The 21,174-nt window shown below is 37.3% G+C and overlaps 1 non-coding gene across 1 annotated transcript; it reads right to left on the reverse strand.

Moving 5' to 3' along the window:
• Nucleotides 1-17,006: 17,006 nt before the first annotated feature.
• LOC123277063 (U6 spliceosomal RNA) lies at nt 17,007-17,113 on the reverse strand. The gene has a single exon (XR_006513736.2). It is a non-coding gene; the product is annotated as a U6 spliceosomal RNA (small nuclear RNA).
• Between the last annotated feature and the right edge of the window lie 4,061 nt (nt 17,114-21,174).

A 21,174-nucleotide genomic window follows, 5' to 3' on the forward strand; every position in this document is an offset into this window, starting at 1 on the left:
TTCTATACCCAGTTTATTGAGAGTTTTTATCATGAATGGATGATGGATCTTGTCAAATGCTTTCTCTGCATCTATTGAGATTATCATGTGGTTTTTATTCCTCATTTTGTTAATCTGGTGTATCACATTGATTGATTTGGGCATGTTGAACTATCATTGTGTCCCTGATATAAATCCCACTTGATCATGGTGTATTATCCTTTTAATGTATTGCTGTATTCAGTTTGCCAATATTTTGTTGAGAGTTTTTGCATCTATGTTCATCAGCAATGTTGGCCTGTAATTTTCCTTCTTTGTGTTGTCCTTTTCTGGCTTTGGGATCAGGGTGATGTTGGTCTCGTAAAATGTACTAAGAAGTGCTCCATTTTTTCAATTTTTTGGAATAGTTTGAGAAGGATAGAAGTTAAATCTTCTTTGAATGTTTGGTAGACTTCTTCAGAGAAGCCATCTGGTCCTGGACTTTTATTTTTTGGGAGATTTTTTATTACTATTTCAATCTCTTTACTTGTGATTGGTCTATTCAGAGTCTTTATTTCTTCTTGATTCAGTTTTGGGATGTTGTATGAGTGTAAGAATTTATCCATTTCTTCTACATTGTCCAATTTGTTGGCATATAGTTTTTCATAGTATTCTCTTATAATCCTTTGTATTTCTGTGGCATTTGTTCTAATTTCTCCTCTTTGACTTCTAATTTTATTTATTTGAGTCTTTTCTCTTTTTTCCTTATTGAGTCTGGCTAAAGGTTTCTCAATTTTGTTTGTCTTCTCCAAGAAACAGCTCTTAGTTTCATTGATCCTTTCTACTGTTTTTTTGGTTTCAATTTCATTTATTTCTGCTCTAATTTTTATTATTTCTCTCCTGCTGACTTTGGGCTTTGTTTATTCTTCTTTTTCTCATTCTATTAGGTGTAGTTTAAGATTGCTTATTTGAGATGTTTCTTATTTAAGGTGGGCCTGTATTGCTATGAATTTCCATCTTAAGACTGTTTTTGCTTCATCTCATATGAGTTGATATGGTGTATTTTCATTCTCATTTGTCTCCAGATAATATTTGATTTCTCCTTTAATTTATTCAATGATCCATTTGTTGTTCAGTAGCATGTTGTTTAGTCACCACAACTTTGTCCCTTTCCCAGTTTTTTTCTTGTAGTTGATTTCTAGTTTTGTAACATTATGGTCAGAAAAGATGATTCATATGATTTCAATCTTCTTAAATTTATTGAGCTTGCCTTGTTTCCAAACATATGGTCTATCTTTGAGAATGTTCCATGTGCTCTTGAGAAGAATGTGTGCTCTGCTGTTTTTGGGTGGAGTGTTCTATATATGTCTATTAAGTCCATCTGGTCTAGTTTTTCATTTAGTTTCACTGTTACCTGTTGACTTACTGTCTGAATGATCTATCCATTGATGTAAGTGGGGTGTTAAGGTCCCCTACTATTATTGTGTTGCTGTTAATATCTCCTTTTACGTCAGTTAATAGTTACTTTGTGTACTTTGGTGCTCCTGTGTTAGGTGCATATGTATTCATAAATCTTATGTCCTCTTGGTGGAATGTCTCTTTTATCATTATATACTGCCCCTCTTTGTCTCTCATGGCCTTTTTTATCTTGAAGTCTATGTTGTCTGATATAAGTATGGCAACACCTGCTTTATTTTGTTTGCCATCAGCTTGGAGTGTCATCTTCTATACCTTCACTCTGAACCTGTGTTTGTCTTTAGAGCTGAGACATGTTTTCCAGAGGCGGTGTGTTGCTGGGTCTTGTTTTTTGATCCATCCAGTCACTCTGTGTCTTTTGATTGGAGAATTCAATCCATTTACATTTAGAGTGATTATTGTTATAGAGGGCTTAATGTTGCCATTTTGTCACTTGTTTTCCAGTTGTTCTGTATTTCCCTTGTTTCTTGTCCCATGTATTTCAGACTGCCAATTCCGTTTGGTAGTTTTCTGTGATGGTTTTCTCAGTTTTCTCTTCATTTATCATTTGTGTCCCTATTATGATTTTTTGTTTAGTGGTTACTGTGAGGTTTCTATAAAAGATCTCATAGATGAGACAGTCCATTCTCTAATAGCCTCTTATTTCGTTAGTCTAAGCAGGTTTCATCCCATTCCTCTTCCCCTTTTAAGTTGTGGTTGTCACAACTTATTCTGTTTGTGTTGTGAATTTGTGGTTAAAATGAAGTGATTGAATTTGTTTTTGATGTTTTCTCTGCCTTTATCTTTAGAGTTATAATTGCTTGCTAATCTGTTCTGAGACAGAGTTGCAATTTTCTGATTTTGTCTGCCGATTTATCTCCTTGCTCAAGGCTTTGTAAACCCTTTCTTCTTTTTTTTTAGGTATGAGCACCTTCTTGATCGAATCTTGTAGGGGGGTGTTGTGGCAATGAACTTCCTCAGCTTTTGTTTATCTGGGAAAGTTTTTATTTCTCCATCATACCTGAAGGATATTTTCGCAGGATATAGCATTCTTGGCTGAAAGGTTTTCTCTTTCAGAATTTTGAATGTTTCATTCCATTCTCTCCTACCCTGTAGTGTTTCTGCTGAGAAATCCACTGAAGGTTTGATAGTGGTTCACTTGTAGATTATTTTCTTCCATCTTGCTGAGCTTAATATTCTTTATTTGTCATTTACTTTTGCCAGCTTTACTAATATGTGCCTTGGAGAAGGTCTTTTTACAGTGATATAATTAGGAGTTCTGTTGGCTTCATTTACATGTACAGCTCCTTCTCCACTTTTGGGAAGTTCTCAGCTATTATTCCTTTGAACAAACTCTCTGCTTCTTTCTCCCTCCCTTCTTCCTCTGGAATACTTATAATCCTTATGTTTCATTTTTTAATTGAGTCAGATATTTTTCAGAGAATTTCTTCATTTATTTTTCGTCTCAGTTCTCTCTGCTCCTCCATCTGAAGCATTTCTATATTTCTGTCCTCTAAATTGCTAATTCTGTCCTTCATAATATCAGCTCTGTTATTTAATGACTCCAGACTTTTCTTTATCTCATTCATTTTGTTTTTCATCTCCAACATTTCTGATTGGTTTTTCTTTATAGTTTCAATCTCTTTTGTGAAGAATTCCCTCTGTTCATTAATTTTATTTCTTGTTTCATCAAATTGTTTTTCTGAGTTTTCTTGTAATATTTTGAATTCTCTGTTATTTAGATTGTAAATTTCTGTGCCTTCAGGATTGATTTCTGGGTGTTTGTCTTTTTCCTTCTGGTCTGGAGTATTAACATACGTCTTCATACTATTTGATGGTATGGATTTGTGCCTTCACATAGTGATAGCATCTGGTCACAGATTCCACCTGCCACCACTGGAGGGGGCATGAGCTGTGTATTCTGAGCCTGCCATGATCCCTGGCAGCTACGCCTGTCTGAGCTTGGGCCACTTCTTGGGACTGCGGTGACACTGTGGGCTCTCCCACTGAATGGGAAAGCAATCACATGGGGGCTCAGGGCTGCCACTTCCTGTTCCCACAGTCCCAACCTAGGCATGCTGCCATCTTTGTGGCCACAGTGGTACTATGGGCATTCTTGGCAGCTGGGAAGTTGTTCACCTAGGTGAACAGATCTGCTACTGCCTCTTACTAGGTCACACCCGACATTGTACTTGGTGGGCAGTGCCTCCCCACTGGCTCTGAGCCTGGGCTGCTCCCTGGGACCATGGCAGCACTGTGGGCTCTCCCACCAGATGGGAAACTGATCACTAGGGGGCTCTGGGCTGCTGTCACCTGTTCCTACAGTCATGCCAAGGAGTGCTGCCAACCTCAGGGTCACAGCAGTACTGTGGGTGCTCCAGCTGGGAGAACTATTGCACACATGCACAGGGCTGCTGGGGGGCTGGACAGTGCTCGCCTATGTCCACCACCTCCCTGGGGGCAGCCCATCCACCTTCAGATGTATAGCTGTGCGGGTCTCTCAGGCGTCCTGTTGTGCTGTGTGGATATCTCCTGCTGATCAATGAATGTCCACATAGTTGTAATTCGAAGGGGGAGAAATAAAGGGAACAGCTCACTCTGCCATGTTGCTGATGTCTGTTTTTATTTTTTTTTAAATTAACAGATTTCTTTTTTAGAGCCATTTTAGATTTACAGAAAAATTGACAGAAAAGTACAGACAGTTTCAATAAACTCCCTCTCCCGCAACCACACACACAGTTTCTCTATTATTTATGTCTTGCATTAATGTGGTACATTTGTTACAGTCGATGAACCAATATTGATACATCATTATTAACTAAATCCATAGTTTATATTAGGGTTCACTCTTTCTGTTGTCCATTCTATGGGTTTTGACAAATGTGTAATGACACGTGCCCACGATTACAGTATCATAAAGAATAGCTCCATTGTCCTAAAAATCCCTTGTGTTCCATCTACTCACGCCTCCCTCCCTCCCCCGAACCCCTAGCAACCACAGATCTTTTGTCTGTCTCCATCCTTTTGCCTTTTCTGGAATGTCATATAGTTGGAATCATTCTGTATTTCCTTTTAAAAGAGAAAATATATCATATAATCATACTTATATTTCCAACACAAATTTAAGGTTATGGGTTTTTTTTTACTTAACTTCTTTCATTTAATATTTGTATTTTTTCACTTATGTTGAAAATCTTGGCTCTAATGACGTTATCATACTTATATACCTATGTTATCCTGCTATGTGTGTCTATGTGAGCATATAAAATAGCTTCATAATAACAATGCCAAAACTATTACTAATACTATGATTACTGAACATAGTTTAATTTTCTTTTTGCAGTCCATTTTGTCCTTATGCTATAGTCTACTTGGGATATACACCCAAACTACTGTCTTTTTTTAAAAAAGAAATAATAAACTTTTAATTTTGGAACAGTTTTAGATTTACAGAAAAGTTGCAAAGATCATACAAAGAGTTTCCCTGAACTTCTTACCCAATTTCACCCATTGTTAATGTCTTATGTTTCATTGGGACCTTTGTGAAAACTAAGAAACTGATATGAGTACATAACTATTAACTAAACTTTAGGCTTTATTTTTTCCAATGATTTTTTAGGTTTTCCAGATATATAATCATATTATCATATTATCTGAAAAAAAGGTTGTATCTCTTTCTTTTTTCCTAATTGCCTTTTCTTTTTCTTTTTTTTTTTCCTTTTTCTCCCCAAAGCCCCCCAGTACATAGTTGTATATTCTTCATTGTGGGTCCTTCTAGTCGTGGCATGTGGGACTCTGCCTCAGCGTGGTTTGATGAGCAGTGCCATGTCCGTGCCCAGGATTCGAACCAACGAAACACAGGGCCGCCTGCAGCAGAGCGCGCGAACTTAACCACTTGGCCACGGGGCCAGCCCCCCTAATTGCCTTTTCTTGTTTAATTGCTTTGGTTAAATATTTCCAACACAGTGTTAAATAGTATTGGAAAAGTGAGCATCCTTATTTCCAACTTTAGTGTAAGTTTTCCTTTTTAAGTAAGATGCTGGTTTTGGGCCTGACACGATATAGGATCATATTTACAAAGTTAATCAAGTCCTTTTTATTGAGAATTTTTAAAATGGGTATTGAATTTTGTCAGATGCTCTTTTTGGTATCTCTGGAGATGATTATAGGTTTTTCTCCTTGGCAGTATTAATATGATGGATTGAATTAATGGATTTCTGAGAACTGAACCTTAATTCAGCATTACTGAATATTGAATAGCTAAGGTGCTGGCATGCATTGAATAAACTTCATTTGATCATAATAAATCATGTGCTGTTGAATTCTGTTTGTTGACATTTAATTTAAAATTTTTTGCAATGATATTTATAAGCAAGATTAGTCTGTAGTTTTTTTTGGTGTGTGCAATCTTTTGAATTGATGTAATATTCACTGCATAAAACAAACTTGGAATTTTCCTTCTTTTTTCCACGCTCTGAAATTGTTAAGTAACATTGGGATTATGTGATCTGGGTGTGTCTTTTAGTTTTCCTATCTCTGCCTCATCATTTATGTTGGGTGTGTGGGAAGAGATAATTTGTTTCAGATTGAGAGGAGCTGCACCAGGAGCCTCATCTGCAACCATAATTTAGGAGATGTGATCTTAGTTTTTAAGCCTGAACCTGATGCCGTGATTAAACAGGGTTTTGGGAGGAAGGGTTGAGTGTTTTGCACGTGGGAGAGAAAAGAAGCATTAACGGTCAGAAGGTGAACTGTGGTAGACTGCTACTTTGATGGTAAACCATGTCTCTTGGTATTCACATCCTTGTATTCACTTTCACATTGATTCTGGGCTTGGCCATAGGACTGTCTTTGGCCAAATAGGACACTAGCAAGCGTGATACAAGCAGATGTCTGACAATTGTGTACACATTGGGCTTTGTCCTCTTGTAATGCTCATGCTGGGCAAAGCTTGCCAACTCGTAAACCACTGAATTATGTTGAGACTGCAAGGCTCTAAGAAGCTCAACTGAGCCTCATGGAGAGACCATGTGGAGAAGAACAGAGGGCCCTGGCTCACAGTCCAGCTCTAACTCTCAGCCATATGAGTGAGGCCATTGTGGAAGTAGATACTCTTGTCCCAATTAAGCCATCCCAGCTGATACCATGGGGAGTGGAAACAAGTTTCCCCACTAAGCCCTGCCTGAAATGCAGAATTGTGAACAAATAAATAATTGTTGTTTTTTTAAGTTACTGGGTTTGGGGTTATCTTGTTATTTATCAATTGCTAACCTAAACAATACTGAGTCTTAATCCATGAACATGTATTTTCTTTCTGTTTATTCAGGTCTTACTTGCTTTCTCTGAGCAGTATTTTTCAGTTTCAACGTAGAGGTCTTGTTGTCACCTGCCATCAAGTCAGCTTTGACTCCTGGCGACACTATGAATGAGTGATGTCCACAATGTCCTGTCCTCCACAATCCTACTCAGCTTCTGTAGACTCATGCCTTTGGCTCCCTTAACAGAGTCAATTCACCTCATATTTGGTCTTCGTCTTCTCCTGCCGCCTTCACTTTTCCCGGCATTATATTCTTTTCCAAAGAATCCTGCCTTCTCATGATGCCTTCTCAAAGTAAGACAGCCTCAGTTTTATTGTTTTTACCTCTGGTGATAGTTCAGGCTTAATTTGTTCTGGGACCCACTTGATCATCTTTGTGGCAGTCCAGGGTATCTGTAGAGCTCTCCTCCAACACCATATTTCAAAGGAGTCAACTTGAAGTCTTACACATCTGTTATTAGCTTTATTCATAATATTTCAGCTTGAAAAACTTCCTTAGAATTTCTTGAGTGGGGTCTGCTGGCAATGAATTCCCTCAGCTTTTGCTTTTATTTTATTTTTAAATTTTATGTTGTCTTCCTGAGATTTTATTATGAAAAATTTCAAACGTAAAGAAAAATTGAAAAGATGTGCAGTGAACGCCCAAATACCGAGCACCTAGATTCCACCCTTTTTTTTTTTTTGACATTTTACTATAGTTGCTCCATCACATAACTCTCCATCTATCCATCCATCTATTCATCTGTCAGTCCGTCTTATTTTTTGAGGCATTTCAAAATAAGTCTCAGACACCAATACTCCTCACCTGTAAACACCACAGCATGCATTCCATTAATTGTTTATGGTTTCCTATGCCCACTCTCCAAGAGACAAGCACTGTTCTGATTTTTTTCCAGTATAGAAAAGCCTATTCGAGAACTTCATACAATGAAAAACTCTTTGATATAAGGTTTCTTCCATTCAGCATAATGTTTTGGGGATTCATGCGTGTGGTTGTATTTCATCAGTAGTTTTTCATTTTTTAGCACTGAGCAGTATCTCATTGTATGAATAGAGCACAATTTGTTTATCTCTTCTCCTCACGGTGAACATTTGGGTTGTTTGCGTTTTTCACTACCTTAAATAAAGCTGATGCACACTTTCTTGTATAAGTCATATTATTAACATATGTTTTCATTTCCCTTCAGTAAACACCTAAAAGTGGAATTGCTGGATCATAGAGTACGTGGACGATTATTTTTGTGAAACTGCCAGACTGTTTTCCAACGTCTTTTACCCTTTTAAATCCCTACCAGCAATGTATTGGAGTTCCAGTTGCCCTATCTCCTCACTGAAATTTGATGTTGTTGGTATTCTGCTCGGGGCATGTAGGGCATCCGAGGATTGTTTTAATTTGCATTTCCGTGATGACTAATGATATTGAGCTGTTTTTCATGTGCTCATTCATTATTAATAACTTTCATTTTGAAATGTCTGTTCAAATGTTTGAATCATTTAAAAATTGTCTGTCTCTTTAAATATTGATTTGTAGGAGTTCTTAATATATTTTGGATACAAATCCTTTTTCAGTTATAAAATTTGTGATTATTTTCTCCTATTCTGCAGCTTGCCTATACATTATCTTAATGGCGTCTTTTGATGAGCTGAAGTTTTCAATTTTATTGTTGTTGTGCTTGATTTTTTTCCCCAGTTTTATTGAGATAACTGGCCAGAAGTTTTTAATTTTGATGAAATCTAACACATATTTTATTCTTTTAAGGTTATTGCTTTGTGTGTTCTGTCTAAGAATGAGTGCTTTGTCTACCCCAGGTCGTGAAGATATTTTTACTGTGTTTTCTCCTGTAAGCCTTGTAGTTTTAGCTTTTTTGTATAGGTATATGATCCACCTTGGATTAATTCTTGTGTATGGTGTGAGTAAGATTTCGGGGTTCACTTTTTTCTTATGGATATTCAATTGTTCTACACATTTGTTGAAAAGATATTCTTTTTCCTTTTGGATTTCTTTGGCAAATTTGTCGAAAATCAATCGACCATTTAAGTGTATATATGTTTCAGGTGCTCTGGTCTGTTCCTTGGATTTATACGATTATCTGTATATCACTACCACACTGCCTTTTTCGCTGTAGTTTTATAGTAAACCCTGAAGTCAGGTAGTGTAAGTCCTTTAATGTTCTTTCTCAAGATTGTTTTGCTATTCTAAGTATTTTGCGTTTTCATGTAAATTTTAGAATCAACTTGTTAGTTTCTACAAAAAAGTCTTCTAGCTTCATGAGTGGGAATCCTTTGATCAATTTGGGAAGAATTGACATCTTAATAATATTGAGCCTTCCATTTATTGAGGTCTTCTCTAATTTCATTCAGCCATTTTTAAAATAGTTTTCAATGTTCAGGTCTTACATACCTTTGGTCAAATTTATCCTAATAATTTAATTTTGACAGTATTGGAGAAATTGAATTTTTAATTTCAAATTATTCTTTGCTAGTGTATGGAAAATACATTGATTATGGTGTATTGATTTTGTATCCTCTAACCCCGCTAAAATTACTTATTAATTCTAGTATTTTATAGATGCTTGAGATTTTCTACATAAACAATCATATTATATGAATAGAGAGGATTTTATTTATTTATTTCTGAGCCATATGCTTTTTATTTCTTTCTCTTGCCCTTTTGCGCTGTGTAGCATCTCCAGGACAATGTCAAATAGGAGCAGAGGGAATGGAATTTTTGTCTTATTCCTAATCTCAGGCAGAAAATCAGTCTTTCACCATTAAGATGATGTTAGCTGTAGGTTTTTAGTAAATGTCCTTTATCAGATTGAGGAAGTTTTATTTCTAATTAGCTGAGAATTTTTATGATTCATATATATATATATGTGACTCATTATATATATGATATATCATAATATGTTCAATAGAATTTTGTCATATGCGTTTTTCGGTCTAGTGAAATGATCATATAATGTTTCTTCTTTTTTCTGTTAATGTGGTGAATTACACTGTTCATTTTCAAATGTTAAACCTTGAATTCCATTTGTATATTTATATACTGCTGGATTCAATTTACTAATCTCCTATTAAGAATTTTTATATCCACATTCATGAAGAACATTAGTCTATAATTTCTTCTTTCTTTGTCAAGTTTTATCAGAGTACCAGGGTTATGCTGGCCTCATAAAATGAGTTGGGAAAAATTCTTTCCTTCTTTATTTCTTAAAAGTTTATGTAAATCTTCCTTTTTCTTACTTAAATATTTGCTAGAATTCTTCAGTGAAACCATCTAGGCCTGAGTTTTCTTCATGGAAAGGTTTTTGATAATGAATTCAATCTATTTAATAGATGCAAAAATAATCAGATTTTCTGGTTGCATCTTGTGTCCATTTTGGCAAGTTTTATTTTTCAAGAAATTTGTTCATTTCATCTAAGTTGTCGAATATTTTTTCAAAATTGCTCATAATATTCCTTTACTTTTCTTAAATTTTATTTTTAATTGAATTCATAATAGTTTACATCAATGTGAGATTTCAGTTATACATTATTTCTTGACTGTCGCCACATAAGTGCTCCCCTTCACCCCCCTATTCCCACCCCTTAATCCCCTTCCCCTGGTAACCATTGAACTGTTTTCTTTGTCCACGTGCTTGTTTATATCCTGCATATGAGTGAAATCATCTAGTATTTGTCTTTCTCATTCTGGTTTATGTCACTTAGCATAATTTCTTCCAGGTCCTTCCATCTTCCATGTTGTTGCAAATGGGATGAATTTGGTTCTTTTGTGGCTGAGTAGTATTCCATTGTGTGTGTGTGTGTGTGTGTGTGTATATATATATATATATATATACCACATCTTCTTTATCCAATCATCAGTTGATGGGCACTTGGATTGTTTCCGTGTCGTGGCTATTGTGAATAGAGCTGCAATGAACACAGGGGTGCATATGTTATTTTGGATTGTTGATTTCAAATTGTTTGTGTATATACCCAGTAGTGGGATAACTGGATTGTATGGTAGTTCTATTTTTAGTTTTTTGAGGAATCTCCATACTGTTTTCTGTAGTGGCTGCACCAGTTTGCATTCCCACCAGCAGTGTATGAGGGTTCCCTTCTCTCCACACCCTCTCCAGCATTTGTTATTTTTAGTCGGTGATTATAGCCATTTTAATAGGCATGAGCGGTATCTTGGTGTAGTTTTGATTTGCATTTCCCTGACGATTAGTGATGTTGAACATCTTTTCATGTGTTTATTGGCCATCTGTATATCTTCTTTGGAAAAGTGTCTGTTCATATCCTCTGCCCATTTTTTGATTGGGTTGTTTGTTTTTTTATTGTTCAGTTGTGTGATTTCCTTATACATTATGGAGATTAACCCCTTGTTGTGATTTGCAAATATTTTCTCCCAGTTGGTGGGTTGTCTCTTTGTTTTGATCCTAGTTTCTTTTGCCTCGCAGAAGCTCTTTAGTCTGACGAACTCCCATTTGTTTATTTTTTCTTTTGTTTCCCTTGTCTGAGAAGACATGGTATCTGAAAAGATCCTTTTTAGTTCAATATCAAAGAGTGTACTACTTATATTATCTTCCAGGAGTTTTATGGTTTCAAGACTTATCTTCAAGTCTTTGATCCATTTTGAGTTTATTTTTGTGTATGGCATGAGATATTGGTCTACCTTCATTCTTTTGCATGTGGCTGTTCAGTTTTCCCAACACCGTTTATTGAAGAGACTGTCTTTTCTCCATTGTATGTTCTTGGCAGCTTTTTTGAAGATTAGTTGTCTGTAGATGTGCGCTTTTATTTCTGGGCTTTCAGTTCTGTTCCATTGATCCGTGTGCCTGTTTTTGTACCAGTACCACACTGTTTTGATCACTACAGCTTTGTAGTACATTTTGAAGTCAGGGATTGTGATACCTCCAGTTTCATCTTTTTTCTCAGGATGGCCTTAGCAATTTGGGATCTTTGGTTGCCCCAAATGAATTTTAGGATTCTTTGTTCTATTTCCATGAAGAATGTTGTTGGGATTCTGATTGGGATTGCATTGAATCTGTAGATTGCTTTGGGTAGTATGGACATTTTAACTATGTTTATTCTTCCAATCCATGTGGATGGAATCTCTTTCCATCTCTTTATGTCTTTATCAATTTCTTTCAGTAATGTATTATAGATTTCATTGTATGAGTCCCTCACCTCCTTGGTTAAATTTATTCCTAGGTACTTTATTCTTTTAGTTGTGATTGTAAATGGAATTGTATTCTTGAGTTCTCTTTCTCTAACTTTGTTATTGAAGTATAGAAAAGCAACCGATTTTTGTAAGTTGACTTTGTACCCTGCAACTTTACTGTAGTTGTTAATTATTTCTATTAGTTTTCCAATGTCTTCTTTGGAGTTTTCTATATATAAGATCATGTCGTCTGCAACAGTGAGAGTTTCACTTCTTTCTCTCTCTTTGAATTCCTTTTATTGCTTTCTCTTGCCTGACTGCTCTGGCCAAAACCTCCAGTTCTATGTTGAATAAGAGTGGTGATAGTGGACATCCTTGTCTTGTTCCTGTTCTCAGGAGGATGGCGTTCAGTCCTTGCCCATTGAATGTGATGTTGGCTGTGGGTTTGTCATGTATGGCTTTTATTATGTCGAGGTAATTTCCCTCTATCCCCATTTTGTCAAGAGTTTTATCATAAATCGCTGTTGGATCTTGTCAAATGCTTTCTCTGCATCTATTGAGATGATCATGTGGTTTTTATTCCTCATTTTGTGAATGTGGTGTATCACGTTGATTGATTTGCGGATGTTGAACCATCCCTGTGTCTCTAGTATAATCCCACTTGATCATGATGTATGATCCTTTTGATGTATTGCTGTCTCTGGGTTGCCAATATTTTGTTGAGGATTTTTGCTTCTATGTTCATCAGTGATATTGGCCTGTATTTTTCCTTTTTTGTGTTGTCTTTGTCAGGCTTTGGTATCAGAGTGATATCAGCCTCGAAAAATGTGTTAGGAAGCGTTCCATCCTCCCTAATTTTTTGGAATAGCTTGAGAAGGACAGGTATTAAATCCTCTCTGAAAGTTTGGTGGAATTCTCCAGGGATGCCTTCTGGTCCTGGGGTTCTATTCTTTGGGATGCTTTTGATTGCTGTCAATCTCTTTCCTTGTGATTGGTCTGTTCAGATTGTCTGTTTCTTCTTGATTCTGATTTGGGAGGTTGTAAGAGTCTAAGAATTTATGCATTTCCTCTAGATTATTCATTTTGTTGGCATATAGTTTTTCGTAGTAGTCTCTTATAATTCTGTGGTGTCTGTTGTTATTTCTCCTCTTTCATTTCTAATTTTATTTTTCTGAGCTTTCTCTCTTTTTTTCTTTTCCCTTACTTTTTAAATAGCAGCTTTATTGAGATATGTTTCCATACCACAGAATTCACCTATTTAAAAGGCATGATTCAATGGTTTTTAGTGTATTCACAGTTATGTGACTATTATCACAATAACTTTTAGAACATTTTCATCACCCCCCCAAAATCTGTACTATTAGCAATCACTCCCCTTTTCCCTCCACTTCCCTTCCACTCACCCCCAAATATACTTTCTGTCTCTATAGATATTTTCTATTTAGAACATTTCATTTAAGTAGAATCATACAATACATGATCCTTTGTGACTGGTTCCTTTTCTTTTCTTTTTTTTTTTTTTTTTGAGGAAGATTAGCCCTGAGCCAACGTCTGCTGCCAATCCCCTTTTTGCTGAGGAAGACTGGCCCTGAGCTAACATCTGTGCCCATCTCCTTCTACTTTATATGTGGGACACCTACCACAGCATGACCTGCCAAGTGGTGCCATGTTTGCACCCAGGATCTGAACCTGTGAACCCTGGGCCGCAGAAACAGAATGTGTGCATCCAACTGCTTTGCCACTGGCCGGCCCCTGGTTCCTTTTACTTAGTGTAATATTTGCCAGATTCATCCATGTAGCATGTATCAGTACTTCTTTTCTTTTTGTTGCTGAATAATATTCCACTGCAGAGATATACTACATTTTATTTATCCGTTTATCAGTTGATGGATATTTGGGTTGTTCCCACTTTTTGGCTGTTATGAAGAATGCTGCTATGAACATTTATGTACAAACTTTTGTGTGGACATATATCCCCATTTCTCTTGGATATATACCTTGGAGCAAAATTTCTGGGCTGCATGTTAAATCTTTTAAGGAACTGCCAGACTATTTTCCAAAGCAGCTACACCATTTTGCATTCCTAGCAGCACTGCATGAAGGTTCCAATTTTTCCATAGCCTCACAACACTTATTATTATTATCTGTCTTTTTGATTATAGCGGGTATAAAGTGCTATCTCATTGTGGTTTTGAATTGCATTTCTCTCATGACTAGTTACGTTGAGCATCTTTTCACATGCTTATTGGCCATTTGAATATCTTCTTTAGAGAAATGTCTATTCAGATTCTTTGTCTATTTTTAGGTGAATTATCTGTCTTCTTATAATTGAGTTATGAGAGTTCCTTACATATTCGAAATAAAAGTCCCTTATCAGATATATGACTTGCAAATATTTTATCCCTTTCTGTGGACTGTCTTTCCACTTTCTTGAAGACATCCTTTGCAGCACAAAATTTTGAATGTTAATGAAGTTCAATCTATCTGTTTTCTCTGTGGCTCCTTGTGCTTTTCGTGTCGTATCTAAGAATCCATTGCCAAATCTAAGGTCATGAAGATTTATCCCTATGTTTGCTTCCCATGTTTTATAGTTTAGCTCTTTTTTTTCCTTCTTCTCCCCAAAGCCCCCCAGAACATAGTTGTATATTCTAGTTGTGGGTCCTTCTAGTTGTGCTATGTAGGATCCCACTTCAGCATGGCTTGATGAGTGATGCTAGGTCCGTGCCCAGGATGCAAACCGGTGAAACCCTAGGCTGCTGAAGCAGAGCGTGTGAACATAACCACTTGGCCACAAGGCCAGCCCCTAGTTTTAGTTCTTACGTTTAGGTAAGTGTTCAATTTCTATCTTTTCTTTGTGGATATCCAGTTGTCCCACCATCATCTGTTAAAAAGACTATTCTTTCTTATTGAATGGACTTGGCACTCTTGTCAAAAGTCACTTGACTGTAAATGTGAAGGTTTATTCCTGGACTCTCAATTCTATTCCATTGATCTCTATGTCTGTCCTTATGCCAGTACCAAACTGTTTTGATTACTTTCATTTATAATAAATTTTGAAATAGGGAAGTGGTTAGTCCTCCAACTTTGTTCTTCTTTTTCAAGATTGTTTTGGCTATTCTGGGTCCTCTGAATTTTCATATGAATTTTAGAGTCAGCTTGTCGGTTTCTGCAAAAAAATCAGCTGGCATTCTGCTAGGGATTGCACTGAATCTGAAGATCAACTTGGGGAGTATTGCCATCTTAATAATAAGTCTCTCAACCCAGATTGTTCATCCCTAGTGTGTAGACATACAACTTTTTTTCATATTGTTCTTGTTTCCTGCAACCTTACTGAACGCATTTATTAGCTCTAATTGTGTGTGTGTGTGTGTGTGTATTATTAAGGGTTTTCTATATATAATATTATGCAATCCACAAATAGAAATAGTTTTTTTGTTTCCTTTCCAACCTGGAAAGTCTTTTATTTCTTTTTCTTGCCCTATTTTCCTGGCTAGAACCTCCAGTAAAATGTTGAATAGAAGTGATGAGAGTAGACATCCTTGTGTTCTTCCTGATCTCGGGCAGAAAGCATTCAGCCTTTCATTGTTAAGTAAGTTGTTAGCTGTGGGTTGTTTGTAGATGGCCTTTATCAGGTTGAGGAACTATATGCTTAATCTTTTCACTATTAAGTGTGTTATTAGCTGTGGGTTATTTGTAGATGCCCTTTATCAGATTGAGGAACTATATGCTTAGTTTTTGAGTATTTTTATCATGAAGGGGTTTTGAATTTTGTCAAATGCTTTTTCTGTACCTATTGAGATGATCATGTGATTTTTGCTATTTATTCTAATGATATGGTGTATTATATTGATTGTATTTTATATGTTAAGCCAACCTTGCATTCTTGGGATAAATCCTACTTGGTCATGGTGTGCATAATAATTTTTACATGCTGCTAGATTCAGTTTGTTCGTATTTTAATGAGAATCTTTGCATCTGTATTCATAAGAGGTACTGGTATGCAGTTTTCTTTTCTTGTGATATTTCCGTCTGGTTTTGGTATCAGGGTAATACTGGCCTCATAGATTGAGTTCTGAAGTGTTTCCTCCTTTTCTATTTTTTAGAAAAGTTTGTTAAGGATTGGTATTAATTGTTCTTTGAATGTTTGATAGAATTCACCAGTGAAGCTGTCTGGGCCTGGGCTTTTCTTTGTGGATGGGTTTTGATTACTAATTCAGTCTCTTTACTTGTTATAAGTGTATTCAGAGTTTCAAATTATTCTTGAGTCAATTTTGGTGGTTTGTGTCATTCTGGGAATTTGTCTGTTACACCTAAGTTATCTATTTTGTTGGCATGTAGTTATTCATAGTATTTCCTTATGATCCTTTTCATTTATGTAGGGTGGGTAGTAATATCCCTTCTTTCATTCCCAATTTTACTGATCCTTTTCTCTTGGTCAGTCCAGCTAAAACTTTGCCAATTTTGTTGATCTTTTTAAAGAACCATCTTTTGGTTTCATTGTTTTTTTTCTATTCTCTTTTCCATTTTCTGCTCTATTCATTGTTATTTTCTTCCTCTACTTGCTTTGTGTTTAATTTGCTCTCCTTTTTCTAGTTTCTTAAGGTTGAAGTTTAGGTTATTGATTTGAGATAAATCTCTCTTTTGTTTAAATGTAGGCATCTATAGATATAAATTTCCCATTAAGCAATGCTTTAGCTGCATCCCATAAGTTTTATTATGCAGTTTCTTCATTTTCATTCATCTCAGAGTGTTTTCTAATTTATGATGTCTTCTCTGACTCATTGGTTATTTTCCTTATCTTTTTAATGTGAATTTGTAGGGAGATTAGGCACATGTGTGTGGTGATGGATTGTAATTAGTCTTTGGGTGATGAACATGATGTAATCTACACAGAAATTGAAATATAATGACGTACACCTGAAACTTATATAATATTATAAACCAATGTTACCACAATAAAAAATAAAAATAAATTAATTAAAAAAGAATTTGTATGGAGAACCCCTCTATTTTTCTTTATCCATCCACCTAGGACTTCATCAATTTTGTTAATCTTTCAAACAAACAAGTTTTGGCTCTGTTAATTTGCTCTATGTTTATTTTTTGCCTTTGGTGGATTTCTCCCAAAATGTGGATCACTTCATGAATTTGTGTGTCATCCTTGTGCAGGGGCTACGCTGGTCTTCTTTGTATTGTTCCAATTTTAATAAATGTGCTGCAGAAGGGAGCACTGTTTATTTTCTATTTGATTAATTTTTGCTCTTTTCTTTACTATTTCCTTCCTTTTGCTTACCTTGGGTTGATCATGGTGTTCTTCTTCTAGCTTCTAAAGATGAAAACTTGCATCACTGATTTTAGGTTTTTCTTTCTCTCTCTCTCTCTCATAATATAAGCATTAAAAACTATACATTTTCCTCTAAGCATTGCTTTAGCTGCATCCCACAACTTTTGATATATTGTATTTTCATTATTATCCAATTCAAAATCCTTTCTAATTTCCCCTGTAATTCCTTCTTTGAAGCATGGATTATTTAGAAATGTGTTGTTTAATTTCCAAATATGTTTTCCTAGGTATGTTACTGTTACTGGTTTTAATTTAATTCCATTGTGGTCAAAGGACGTATTCTTTAACATTTAAATTTTTTGAAATATATTGAGCCATTGGCTAAGCATATGTTGTATCTCTGTGGCCATATTATGTTCTTTTGGAAAAAAAATGTGTATTCTGTGTTTGTCAGATATAGTGTTCTATAAGTCCTTACTAATTTTTATCTATTTATTATATCAATTACTGAGAGAGCTGTATTAGAGTCTCCAGCTATGATTGTGGATTTGTCTATTTCTCCCTTTAATTCTGGCAGTTTTTGCTTCATGTATCTTTAAGCTCTATTATTAGATGCATACATATTTATAATTGTTATGTCTTCCTTACGAATTATTATGAACTGTCCCCCTCCTTATATTTATATAACATGTCTTTTCCCATCCATTTATTTTGAGCCTATCTGTGTCTTTATATTTAAAATGCATCTTTTGTAGACAGCATATGGTGGGGTATTATTCTTTTATCCAGTCTGACAATCTCTGCTTTTTAATTGGAGTTTTAGTCCTGTGCTAAAAGAGTTAACATAGCAGACCTGAAACCTAGCCTTAGAAAGGCCTACTTGCAACTTTGGCCTTGTCTGGCATCTGGGAATTTGGCTCTTGGAGTGTTCCCAGTCAACAGTGAACTGATAAGGTTGATTCACTGTGCCCAAAACATTTGTAAAAACAATATGGTTTATGCTCAACACCTGCTTCTTTCTGGGAGTCTGGAATTTTGGTATGTGTTAGGCAGAGGGTGCCTACCTGGCCAGCCTCCAATAAAAATCTTAGGCACTGAGTCTCTACTGGGCTTCCCAGGGCAGGACCTCACAGACGTGTTGCTGCATTGTTATGGCTGGAGGAAAAGTGCGATTCCTCATTGGAGGGAGAGAGCACAAGGAAGCCTACATGTAGATTTCTCTAGACTCCACCTGAGTATTTTTTCCTTATAATCCAGCTGTGCATTTTTAATACATCAGTGTTATAGATCTTAGCCATGTGTACAACTATATGCTGAGTCCTGAATCCTTCTAGTGAATCTCTGGATGTAGAGATGGTCTTGGAGCCCTGACACAAGTCCATTAACATTTAATGTAGTCACTAATATAATTGGGTTTAGGTCTACTATTTTATTTGGCTTCTGTTTGTCCTGTCCTTTAGTTTGTTTTGGTTTTGTTTTATGTTCTCATATTCCTACTTTCCTGTCTTCTTTTGAGTTAATTGCATATTTATTTTAGAATTTCTTTTTAATTTATCTATTGGCTCTTTTGCTATATCTCTTCACATTACCTTTTTAGCGGTTACTCTAAGGAATGCAACATACATCATTAACATTTCCCAGTCTACAGAGAGGTAATGTTGTAGCATTTGATGTAAACTCTAAGAACCTCGTGACCATATAGATCTCATTCTTTGTGTTAGAGCTACCATATGTATTACATCTACATATGTAATAAGCCCCACACTAAAATGTTTCCAGTCTTGCTGTAAGCAGTCACATACATTTTTAATAAATTAAAAGAAAAAAGATTGTCTTTCATCTTTAGCCACATACGTACCATTCTTGATGTTCTTCATTCCTTCCTAAAGATCCAGGTCTATGGTCCAACCAATAAGCACCCATCAGCCTTCATATCTGAATGGGAGTCTCCTCTCACATCCACTAACTCAGCTAAGTTGTTGACATTGCTTTTGGGCTGGCATGTAGGGTGGTGATCACTACCTCCATCTTATGGGTGGAAAAACTGAGGCCCAGGGAGAGTAATGACTTGCTTGCTCAGCTAGTTAGCAGCAGAGCTGGAATCAGAATCTAGGTTTATCAACTTTCTATCCAGTATCTTCCCATGTCGCTCAAAGATTGCAAAATAGTCAGAATCACTCATGCTGCATAGACAGCTTCCCCTATTGGAGTTGTCATTTTCTGAGAGATTGTGTCCATGAGGAGATCATTCCTTGTAAGGGCAGAAACCAGGATGAGCAAAGTGGGCTTTCTTGTGTACCTTGTCTCCCTAGCGAGATTATAAGCCTCCTGAGGGCAGAGATGGTTCAAGGGCACAGTAGGAGGATTGGTGTTGAGACTCCTCTCCCCTCCCCTCCCATTGTCAGTCTTGGTGCTTCCCACCTCCCCCGGGGGCTCCTTTAGACCTCACCTCCCCCAGCCTCCCAAAACTCATTGGGTAACTAACTACCCAGCTCACCCTGGACTTTCTTTATGGCCTGAGCCACTGAGCAAATGAGCAGGAGCTGATTCCCAGGGGTCTTGGGTGATGAGACATCACTATCATTCCATCGCTCATTTCTGCTCAATGCTTTGCAGTTTGCAAAGTGCCTGTGACTCTCTCTCATTTGAGCCTCCCAATAACTCTAGAAGGTGGGACAATCAAGCACCATTGGTGCCAGTGGATGGAGGAGGAACTGCAGGCCAAGTCCACACCCTCCTAAAGGGCAGAGTCAGGGCTCCAGCTCCAGGGAGCCCTCCAGTGCACAGGGCTTCCCTGCCACACACTGTCTCTTGGGGCCCTGGAAGTATCTCAACTATTCCAACCAATCCCATAAGTTTTGGGGTCAAGTAAATGGGAGGAGTGTGTCTGACTCCAGACCCAGACCTTCAATATCCTCGGGCAGCCCAGTGAAGGAGCCAGGTTCTGTGGCTCCAGCCCCAGGTTTTTCTGTCTTAGAGAAGAAATCCAGCTGTGCCAGTGCTTCAGGAAGGAAGCCCTTTCACTTCTCCTTTTAGTGGGGTCCTCAGCCCCCAGATTTTATGGATCAGCAGAATCTGATCCTTCCTTGGCTTTCAGGCAGGACAAGAAAACCGGCTGTTTAGAGTTACCCGTCCCCTTCTGCCCTGGGACTCTTTGTTTTCCTAAAGCTTGGCCTCCTCAGCTGTGGCCCATCAGAAGGACCCTTGTGCACATGCTCAGAGGCCTTCCCTCCTCCTGCACCCACCTGCTTTCAGTGAGCCTCTGGTTAGTAAATATCTTCCAACCTCCCTCTCAACACCATCCTTTTCCTTCCTTGCATCTCCCAGAACTTAAGGACCATGACCCCCGCTAAGTCCTTATCCTGGGCTCCAACCAGTGGTATGCCAAAGCCGGTTCCCATCAACCTGGGAGAGCTGACTGTAGCCTCTCTTCCCAACTCCACTTTCAGCGACATCAGGTTGAAAGCTTGAAATCAGCCACATTAGAAGTATTTACGGGGGCCAGCTCCATGGCTGAGCGGTTAAGTTTGCGTGCTCCGCTGCAGCGGCCCAGGGTTCGGATCCTGGGCGGGAACATGGCACCGCTCGTCAGGCCACGTTGAGGCGGCGTCCCACATCCCACAACTAGAAGGACGTGCAACTGAGATATACAACTGTGTATGGGGGCCGGGGGTGGTTTGGGGAGATAAAGCAGAAAAAAAAAAAAAAGATTGGCAATAGTTGTTAGCCCAGGTGCCAATCTTTGGGAAAAAAAAAGGAAGATTGGCAACAGTTGTTAGCCCAGGTGCCAATCTTCTAAAAAAAAAAAAGAAGTATTTACATCACGGAAATCAGCAAATGCTACAAATCAGAGCTTTCCTCACGGAGCCAGTTGTTAAACATTTACCAGCACGTCACTGGCCCCATCTTACCTGTCTGTTGACCAAGACCTGCCAAGGTGTTTGCTGATAATCACTGGTGTTTGTTTCAGCCTCTTCCACGTGGACTTCCTGAGTTCCCTCCCCAGCA

Source organism: Equus asinus, chromosome 14 (genome assembly GCF_041296235.1).
Source record: "Equus asinus isolate D_3611 breed Donkey chromosome 14, EquAss-T2T_v2, whole genome shotgun sequence".
NCBI classification, from domain to species: Eukaryota; Metazoa; Chordata; class Mammalia; order Perissodactyla; family Equidae; genus Equus; species Equus asinus.